This window comes from Heterodontus francisci, chromosome 7 (assembly GCF_036365525.1).
Source record: "Heterodontus francisci isolate sHetFra1 chromosome 7, sHetFra1.hap1, whole genome shotgun sequence".
Lineage (NCBI taxonomy): Eukaryota > Metazoa > Chordata > Chondrichthyes > Heterodontiformes > Heterodontidae > Heterodontus > Heterodontus francisci.
Window position 1 is genome coordinate 11,746,910 of NC_090377.1, and position 10,999 is coordinate 11,757,908.

Sequence of the window (10,999 nt, forward strand, 5' to 3'; positions counted from 1 at the left end):
ACAGACTAGATACTTTAAAGTGATGACAGTGGGAAATGGAGGAGGCTGATATTGACAGCCTGGAAATCAGCAAGAGTCAAATTGGCAGCGATGAGGGAGTGTAGAGTGTGCATCTGTTCCCCACTTTCTCTCCCGCCTCCCTCCCACTGTCCCGAGCAGACGCTCTGTTCCCCCCCCTGGGGGGAAGGGGGAGAGAGAGGGCAGAGAATTCCACTGCCTTCAGACACTGACTGCTCAAGGTTGGGAGCCAAGCAGGGCCTCTCAGCAGCAATTCAACCTGCCTCCTTGGATGGCAGCCAAGGACAGAATATGGCGCACTGGGGAATCTGGTCTATCGAAGAGACTTGCCGGCAGTTTATTGAATTAGCCAGAAGAGTACAGTTTTGCAAGCTTTTTAACTGCGGAAACTCACAGGGAATAAAACCAAGAGGCAATGAACGCTCATTACTTTGATACTAGTCTCACGTCTGCAAACGTGACATGAAATCGTGTGACATTGATCACAAGTCGTGGGAGTCAGTTGCCAGCATTCGCCAGAGCTGGCGGGCAGCCATAAAGACAGGGCTAAATTGTGGCGAGTCGAAGAGACTTAGTAGTTGGCAGGAAAAAAGACAGAGGCGCAAGGGGAGAGCCAACTGTGCAACAGCCCCAACAAACAAATTTCTCTGCAGCACCTGTGGAAGAGCCTGTCACTCCAGAATTGGCCTTTATAGCCACTCCAAGCGCTGCTTCACAAACCACTGACCACCTCCAGGCGCGTATCCATTGTCTCTCGAGATAAGGAGGCCCAAAAGAAAAGAAAGAAGTCTCACCAACAACAGTTCCTCAGTCTCCAAGAGCCCAAGTGCTGACAGGCAGTGAGTGACACCCAGCTATTCGACCATGGTGAGCATCACAGGCAGGCGGGAACATTTCAGTAGTGGGTGGGTGGGCGATTCAGTTTCTGGTGGGTGGGTGCTGGAAGCAATTGATGACACACCCTGGTCGATGTTCAATCGGAAAAATCCCCATGGGAATTCCCACCAGCCGTCCCTAATTTGGGTGAAGGAGGTACCAACTCCCCAACACCCCTCACCACTGCTTCCAGCATTTCAACATGGGAAATCATGGAAATCATTCATCTGTTTCTCTCACTGAGTCACAGAGTCTGGCATTACTGGAAATGCTGATTCAGGAGAGAGAGACGTGAAAACACTTACACCATCATCACTGCACCCCCACCATGAAAGAACAAACTTGCATTAATATAGCACCTTTCATGACCTTAGCACGTTTCAAAGTGCTTATCAACCACTGAAATACTGTCACTATTGTAGGAAACACAGCAGCTAATTTGCACACAGCAAGATCCCAAATATAGCAACATGATAACGACCAGATAATCTGTTTTGTTTTTATTGATGTCGGTTGAGGGACCCCCTGCTCTTCTTTGAAATAGTGGCCATGGGATCTTTTATGTCCACCAGAGAAGGCAAATGGATGCTCGGTTTATCATCCCATCCAAAAGACGGCACCGTCAACAGTGCAGCACTCCGTCAGTGTATAGCAAAGACCTACCTCAAACATTCAGGACCATTTTACACACAAGTGAACGACACTAGGAGTATCAGCCTGGTTTTATGCTCAAAGCTCTGGGCTGGGACTTGAACCTGAAACCTTCTGACTCAGAGGTGAGAGCTGCCTATTGAGTCACAGCTAACACTTGCTTTAACAGCCCAGAGTAACAAACTCAGCTAACCCTTTGAGTAGAAGGTTCATTTTCTCCAGCTGTTGCCTTTTTTCTCCACCGGTCCCTTGCACATTGAGTAAGATTCTTGTGTCTTCATATGATGCTATCTTGCATGGTACAAGAACAAAGAACATGCATTCATATAGTACCTTTCACATCCTCAGTACGTCCCCAAACCCTTTATAGATAATTAAGCGCTTTTTGAAGGGTAATCACTTGCTATGCAGGAGAACGTGGCAGTCGATTTGAACACAGCAAGATCCCACATACAACAAGATAAATGTTGGTCATATTGGTTGAGAAATGTATATTGGCCCAGGACACTGAGGAGAACTCCCGTAATCTTCTTCAGAATAGTGACCATGGGATCTTTTATATCCACCTGAGGGGGCAGATGGAGCCCGTTTTAACATCTCATCCAAAAGACAGCTTCCCTGACAGTGCAGCACACCCTCAGTACTGACCCTCCGACAATGCAGCACACCCAGGGGATGGGAACAATTGAAATGTGGAGCTTATTCAAGGAGCAGCTACTGCGTGTCCTTGATAAGTATGTACCTGTGAGGCAGGGAGGAAGTTGTCGAGCGAAGGAGCCGTGGTTTACTAAAGAAGTTGAAGCGATTGTCAAGAGGAAGAAGAAGGCTTATGTTAGGATGAGACGTGAAGGCTCAGTGAGGGCGCTTGAGAGTTACAAGCTAGCCAGGAAGGATCTAAAGGGAGAGCTAATAAGAGCAAGGAGAGGACACGAGAAGTCATTGGCGGATAGGATCAGGGAAAACCCTAAGGCTTTCTATAGGTATATCAGGAATAAAAGAATGACTAGAGTTAGATTAGGGCCAATCAAGGATAGTAGTGGGAAGTTGTGTGTGGAATCAGAGGTGATAGGGGAAGTGTTAAATTAATATTTTGCGTCAGTATTTACAGTAGAGAAAGAAAATGTTGTCGAGGAGAATACTGAGATTCAGGCTACTAGGCTAGATGGGATTGAGGTTCACAAGGAGGAGGTGTGAGCAATTTTGGAAAGTGTGAAAATAGATAAGTCCCCTGGGCCAGATGGGATTTATCCTAGGATTCTCTGGGAAGCTAGGGAGGAGATTGCTGAGCCTTTGTCCTTGATCTTTATGTCGTCATTGTCGACAAGAATAGTGCCGGAAGACTGGAGGATAGCAAATGTTGTCCCCTTGTTCAAGAAGGGGAGTAGAGACAGCCCTGGTAATTATAGACCTGTGAGCCTTACTTCGGTTGTGGGTAAAATGTTGGAAAAGGTTATAAGAGACAGGATTTACAATCATCTTGAAAAGAATAAGTTCATTAGCGATAGTCAGCACGGTTTTGTGACGGGTAGGTCGTGCCTCACAAACCTTATTGAGTTTTTCGAGAAGGTGACCAAACAGGTGGATGAGGGTAAAGCAGTGGATGTGGTGTATATGGATTTCAGTAAGGCGTTTGATAAGGTTCCCCACGGTAGGCTATTGCAGAAAATACGGAAGTATGGGGTTGAAGGTGATTTAGAGCTTTGGATCAGAAATTGGCTAGCTGGAAGAAGACAGAGGGTGGTGGTTGATGGCAAATGTTCATCCTGGAGTTTAGTTACTAGTGGTGTACCGCAAGGATCTGTTTTGGGGCCACTGCTGTTTGTCATTTTTATAAATGACCTGGAAGAGGGTGTAGAAGGGTGGGTTAGTAAATTTGCGGATGACACTAAGGTCGGTGGAGTTGTGGATAGTGCCGAAGGATGTTGTAGGGTACAGAGGGACATAGATAGGCTGCAGAGCTGGGCTGAGAGATAGCAAATGGAGTTTAATGTGGAAAAGTGTGAGGTGATTCACTTTGGAAGGAGTAACAGGAATGCAAAGTACTGGGCTAATGGGAAGATTCTTGGTAGTGTAGATGAACAGAGAAATCTTGGTGTCCAGGTGCATAAATCCCTGAAGGTTGCTACCCAGGTTAATAGGGCTGTTAGTAAGGCATATGGTGTGTTAGCTTTTATTAGTAGGGGGATCGAGTTTCGGAGCCACAAAGTCATGCTGCAGCTGTACAAAACTCTGGTGAGACCGCACCTGGAGTATTGCGTGCGGTTCTGGTCACCGCATTATAGGAAGGATGTGGAAGCTATGGAAAGAGTGCAGAGGAGATTTACTAGGATGTTGCCTGGTATGGAGGGAAGGTCTTATGAGGAAAGGCTGAGGGACTTGAGGTTGTTTTCGTTGGAGAGAAGGAGGAGGAGAGGTGACTTAATAGAGACATATAAGATAATCAGAGGGTTAGATAGGGTGGATAGTGAGAGTCTTTTTCCTCGGATGGTGATGGCAAACACGAGGGGACATAGCTTTAAGTTGAGGGGTGATAGATATAGGACAGATGTCAGAGGTAGTTTCTTTACTCAGAGAGTAGTAGGGGCGTGGAACGCCCTGCCTGCAGCAGTAGTAGACTCGCCAACTTTCAGGGCATTTAAGTGGTCATTGGATAGACATATGGATGAAAATAGAATAGTGTAGGTCAGATGGTTTCACAGGTCGGCGCAACATCGAGGGCCGAAGGGCCTGTACTGCGCTGTAATGTTCTAATTCTAATTCTAATTCTAACCCTTTGTACTGACCCTCCGACAGTGCAGCACACCCTCAGTACTGGCCCTCCGACAATGCAGCACACCCTCAGTACTGACCCTCCGACAATGCAGCACACACTCAGTACTGACCCTCCGACAATGCAGCACACCCTCTGTACTGACCCTCCGACAATGCAGCACACTCTCAGTACTGACCCTCCGAAAATGCAGCACACCTTCAGTACTGACCCTCCGACAGTGCAGCACACCCTCAGTACTGACCCTCCGACAATGCAGCACACCCTCAGTACTGACCCTCCGACAATGCAGCACACCCTCAGTACTGACCCTCCGACAATGCAGCACACCCTCAGTACTGACCCTCCGACAGTGCAGCACACCCTCAGTACTGACCCTCCGACAATGCAGCACACCCTCAGTACTGACCCTCCTACAATGCAGCACACCCTCAGTCCTGACCCTCCGACAATGCAGCACACCCTCAGTACTGACCCTCCGACAATGCAGCACACCCTCAGTTCAGACCCTCCGACAATGCAGCACACCCTCAGTACTGACCTTCCGACAATGCAGCACACCCTCAGTACTGACCCTCCGACAATGCAGCACACCCTCAGTTCGGACCCTCCGACAATGCAGCACACCCTCAGTACTGACCCTCCGACAATGCAGCACACCCTCAGTACTGACCCTCCGACAATGCAGCACACCCTCAGTTCGGACCCTCCGACAATGCAGCACACCCTCAGTACTGACCCTCCGACAGTGCAGCACACCCTCAGTACTGACCCTCCGACAGTGCAGCACACCCTCAGTACTGACCCTCCGACAGTGCAGCACACCCTCAGTACTGACCCTCCGACAATGCAGCACACCCTCAGTACTGACCCTCCGACAATGCAGCACACCCTCAGTACTGACCCTCCGACAGTGCAGCACACCCTCAGTACTGACCCTCCGACAATGCAGCACACCCTCAGTTCGGACCCTCCGACAATGCAGCACACCCTCAGTTCGGAACCTCCGACAATGCAGCACACCCTCAGTACTGACCCTCCGACAATGCAGCACACCCTCAGTACTGACCCTCCGACAATGCAGCACATCCTCAGTACTGACCCTCCGACAATGCAGCACACCCTCAGTACTGACCCTCCGACAGTGCAGCACACCCTCAGTACTGACCCTCCGACAATGCAGCACACCCTCAGTACTGACCCTCCGACAGTGCAGCACACCCTCAGTACTGACCCTCCGACAGTGCAGCACACCCTCAGTACTGACCCTCCGACAGTGCAGCACACCCTCAGTACTGACCCTCCGACAATGCAGCACACCCTCAGTACTGACCCTCCGACAGTGCAGCACACCCTCAGTACTGACCCTCCGACAATGCAGCACACCCTCAGTTCGGACCCTCCGACAATGCAGCACACCCTCAGTTCGGAACCTCCGACAATGCAGCACACCCTCAGTACTGACCCTCCGACAATGCAGCACACCCTCAGTACTGACCCTCCGACAATGCAGCACATCCTCAGTACTGACCCTCCGACAATGCAGCACACCCTCAGTACTGACCCTCCGACAGTGCAGCACACCCTCAGTACTGACCCTCCGACAATGCAGCACACCCTCAGTACTGACCCTCCGACAGTGCAGCACACCCTCAGTACTGACCCTCCGACAATGCAGCACACCCTCAGTACTGACCCTCTGACAGTGCAGCACTCCCTCAGTACTGACCCTCCGACAATGCAGCACACCCTCAGTACTGACCCTCCGACAGTGCAGCACACCCTCAGTACTGACCCTCCGACAGTGCAGCACACCCTCAGTACTGACCCTCCGACAATGCAGCACACCCTCAGTACTGACCCTCCGTCAATGCAGCACACCCTCAGTACTGACCCTCCGACAGTGCAGCACACGCTCAGTACTGACCCTCCGACAATGCAGAACACCCTCAGTACTGACCCTCCGACAATGTAGCACACCCTCAGTGCTGACCATCCGACAGTGCAGCACACCCTCAGTACTGACCCTCCGACAGTGCAGCACACCCTCAGTACTGACCCTCCGACAATGCAGCACACCCTCAGTACTGACCCTCCGACAGTGCAGCACACCCTCAGTACTGACCCTCCGACAATGCAGCACACCCTCAGTACTGACCCTCCGACAATGCAGCACACCCTCAGTACTGACCCTCCGACAGTGCAGCACACCCTCAGTACTGACCCTCCGACAATGCAGCACACCCTCAGTACTGACCCTCCGACAGTGCAGCACACCCTCAGTACTGACCCTCCGACAATGCAGCACACCCTCAGTACTGACCCTCCGACAATGCAGCACACCCTCAGTACTGACCCTCCGACAGTGCAGCACACCCTCAGTACCTGACCCTCCGACAATGTAGCACACCCTCAGTGCTGACCCTCCAACAGTGCAGCACACCCTCAGTACTGACCCTCCGACAATGCAGCACACCCTCAGTACTGACCCTCCGACAGTGCAGCACACCCTCAGTACTGACCCTCCGACAATGCAGCACACCCTCAGTACTGACCCTCCGACAGTGCAGCACACCCTCAGTACTGACCCTCCGACAATGCAGCACACCCTCAGTACTGACCCTCCGACAATGCAGCACACCCTCAGTACTGACCCTCCGACAGTGCAGCACACCCTCAGTACTGACCCTCCGACAATGCAGCACACCTTCAGTACTGACCCTCCGACAGTGCAGCACACCCTCAGTACTGACCCTCCGACAGTGCAGCACACCCTCAGTACTGACCCTCCGACAGTGCAGCACACCCTCAGTACTGCATTGGGAGTATCAGCCTGCATTAAGGGCGCAAGGAGGTTTTGGCGAATCTTTATAAAACACTGGTTTGACCTCAACTGGAGCATTGAGTCCAATTTCCAGCCCAACACTTTTGGAAGGATGTGAAGGCATTCGAGAGGGTGCAAAGGAAATTTACGAGAGTTGTTTCAGGGATGAAGTCTTCAGTTCCGGGAATAGATTCGAGAAGTTGTCCTTAGAGAAGAGAAGGCTGAGAGGAGATTTGATCAAGGTATTCAAAATCATGAGGGATCTGGACAGAGTAGATAGAGAGAAACCGTTCCTACTGGCAGAAGGGTCGAGAACCAGAGGACACCGATTTAAGGTGAATGGCAAAAAGTTGACATGAGAAAAATCTTTTTCACGCAGCGAGTGGTTGGGATCTGGAAGGCTCCGCCTGAGAGTGTGGTGGAGGCAGATTCAATCGAGGCTTTCAAAAGGGAATTGGATAATTATCTGAATAGAAAAGATTTGCAGGGCTATGGGGAAAAGGCGGGGGAGTGGGACTAGCTTTTACCCAGAGCCAGCATGGACAGGACCGGCTGAATGGCCTCGCTCTGTGCTACAACTATTCTGTGAGTCTCTGGTGTAGAGCTTGAAGCTACCACCTTGCAACTGGGAAGCAATGGAGCGATATCTTGGAACAATACAGCACAGGAACTGCAACCCTTCTTCCTGGTCTCTTAATTTGGCATTTCAGTGACCACCTACATTCACCCCTCCCCGACCACCCTGTGCTCTCAGCGGGTGAAGATTCAGCCATTGTTGACTCCACAACGAAGATTCAAACTCATAAAAGACAAATTTTGGGCTAATAATCAGGGTTCGTCACATATGGGATGAACTCGCTGATAGATTATTGGAGATGCAGATTGTGGAGTCATTCGAAGACCATTTGGATGCTATAACTGGGACACTACAACATTCATCAAAATCAGGGTAGAGTTCTACAAGGGATCAGTAAGAGCCACCGTACCATCTGTTCCTAGTATCTCTGCTGTTTGGCTTTGTTACAGATACAGTTGGTCGCATCCCCTCTGAGTCAGGATGTTGCAGATTCAAGAAAACTGACCACATAATCCAGACTAACACTCCAGTGCAGCACTGAGGCAGTGCAGCACTGCCAAAGGTGCTGTCTCTCGGATAGGAGGTTAAACCGAGGCCCCGTCTGCCCTCTCAGGTGGCTGGAAAAGATCCCATGGCCATTATTTCGAAGAAGTGCAGGGGAGTCTCTCCCTGGTGTCCTCGCCAATATTCATCCCTCAATCAACATCACTAAAAATCACATTATTGGTCATTATCACATTGCTGTTTGTGGGAGCTTGCTGTGCACAAATTGACTGCTGAGTTTTCTGAAACAGTGACTACACTTCAGAAACCATATTTCATTGGCTATGAAGTACTTTGTGATGGCCTGAGGTGTGAAAGGCACTATAGAACTGTACAGCTCGTCTTTCAATTTACTTGGTTTGGTGATAAGAAGCATGTCACATGACTAAGGTACTAACTGAGAAGATGGTAAGAGAACATTCTTTGAAACATAATTATTTTGTTTTTCTGTGAAGTTGGTTCGGGTGTAGTTATTGGGGAGAACTCCCCTGCTCTTCGTCAAAATTGTAACTGTTAGATCCTTTACATTCACATGAGAGGGCAGACGGGCGCCTCATCCAAAAGACAGCACCTCTGACAGTGCAGCTTTCCCTCAGTACTGCACTGGGAGTATCAGCCTAGATTCTGGAGTGAGCCTTGAACCCACAACCTTCTGATTCAGAGGGGAGAGCACTAGCAACTGCTAATGTCTTACCACCCTGCAATTAGCCTCAGGCAATGAGAGAGGGGAAAGTACATCATCCCAGGATCCAGACCCTTTCTCATTCAACTGGAAATTCCCAATGAGGACACCCACCCACCTCGTGAGCAGCGAACCTGGTAATGGGAGAATTGGTGCCACATATGCCCAGAGGGAAAATACTCCCTGACCAGGAACCAAACCCACACAGAGATGGGAGGAAGACAACAGGAGAGAGATTCAATGTGTTGAGCTTTGTTTTTTAACATGATACAGGGAGGAAAGTGAGGAGGCGCAAAATCATGAAAAACAAACCCCTACCTCAGTCGGTGCCTTTCAGAGTGACACAGCGGTCCAACTGTCAAAGAAGGGGCAATGAACAGCTCGGGGAGCGATGGATGGAGACAGTGCAAAGGAATCAAAGGGTATTCAGCTCTAGGGATTCCCCTGTCCCCCACTCTTACCCTCCCTCTCTCCCACACACACACATACAGATAACATTCTCCATTATCATTATATTGCATTAATCTCTCATTCCCTCTGTCCTGCACATCCTTTCTCTCCCTCTCTTCCTTTTCCACACTCTCTCTCTCTCAAAACGCAGATACCTTTCCCATCTTTTCAACATTATTTTAATCAGTTACAATGAAAAAGCAATGATTTCGTCAATCCCATTGAACCGAACAATAGGACGATTGGCACTGTGCGTTTTGGAGACAGAATAATAAGTAGAACAATGAGCCTAAAACAAGATTTGCACTGCATTTAAACTAAAACCTCTTTTGTTTTTTCTGCCCTCGGTCCGTTCTGATTCAGATTTGAAGAGCAGTCAGCACACGACTCTCTTTGCAACTCCTTTCCGCTGCCGTTGTCTCTCTTTCTCTCCCCACACCCACTCCCTCCCCACCAACACTCGCTGTCAAACCTTCACCCTCTGAGCGTTAGCTGAAAACAAAAGCTGGCCGATTGTATTGTGAGCGGCAAGGCATCGTCAGAATACAGAGAAAAGAAAACTGAACCCTGATTTCCATCACCTTGCATCTACTCCCCTGCTTGTTACAGTGGCTCTCACTGTAGCCAGCCCCTCAGAACATTAATAACATTACAAAAACAATTGTCGGTCGATACTTCATTGCACCACATGACTGATTTGACATCGGGTGTCCCAGCTGGCACCCAAGCTTTGTGGAATAGGGTATGCAAAGTACAGAGCCAGCCCTATCCCTTACCCCTTGCTCCCCCCATTCAAAGACCCCCAGGGTTTCCAAATCTGATGATTTTTCCTATCACACTGAGGCAGAGCATTGAAGAGGTACCCACCAGTATTCACACTCCATGCAGCTCCTTCTGTCTCCTGGATGGGAGGCCAGTCCCTTTACCTCTTGGTTGTGGAGTGTTCACGTTGTCTAATGTTGCTATATCTCCATTCCGCTCCAACTTCCCTTCTGCAGCCCCAGCACTGGGGGAATTGTCCCGTTGCTTCCTCAGTAGCCCAGTGCTTTGTTTCTCACTGTGATGCACTCAGAGATCATTCCCTTTCCTATCCAACCTGCACTCAGCACTGCCCTCCTCATTCCTCCATTCTTCCTGACAGTCTCTCATCCCTCTGCTCTGAGGCTAGGCTTCCATCACACAAACAACAGAAAAAAAAACCTCAACAGGACCAAACATTGGGACATTACCTCACTCTCACAGACCCTACCAACTAGCTGAAGGAGCAGAGAGAGAGGGGGAGTCCCCGTGACTGAGTTGCTTCACGCCACGTCCTAATCTCCCAGTAAACACCCCTCACCTTCCTTTACCTTTGTCTGTACCCTGTCAGAAACTGGCTTCCGGGGGGGGTGGGGGTGAAATAAGACAACAGCAACAGCCTCCACGCGTGTGCCTAAAGGAAACCCTTTTCTTCACAACCACCCCTCTGTCTGTAATGCAATTCATTACGCCTCCTTTTATGTTTTAAATGACCCACTCCAGTGCTGAGACTCTCTCAGTGGCAGACACAAGGCATTAACCATTGCAGTGCTGAATGCCTCTCAGTAACAATGTCAGCGCTCCTGCCCC

The 10,999-nt window shown here is 49.8% G+C and overlaps 1 protein-coding gene across 1 annotated transcript in view; it reads right to left on the reverse strand.

Annotated features, from left to right (window-relative positions):
• tmem198ab (transmembrane protein 198ab) overlaps positions 1-10,585 on the reverse strand; it is a 152,065-nt gene extending 141,480 nt beyond the window's left edge. Inside the window, exon 1 of the mRNA XM_068034790.1 lies at positions 10,259-10,585. The gene's annotated coding sequence lies outside the window, so the exon portion shown is untranslated. The remainder of the gene's footprint in view (positions 1-10,258) is intronic.
• Between the last annotated feature and the right edge of the window lie 414 nt (positions 10,586-10,999).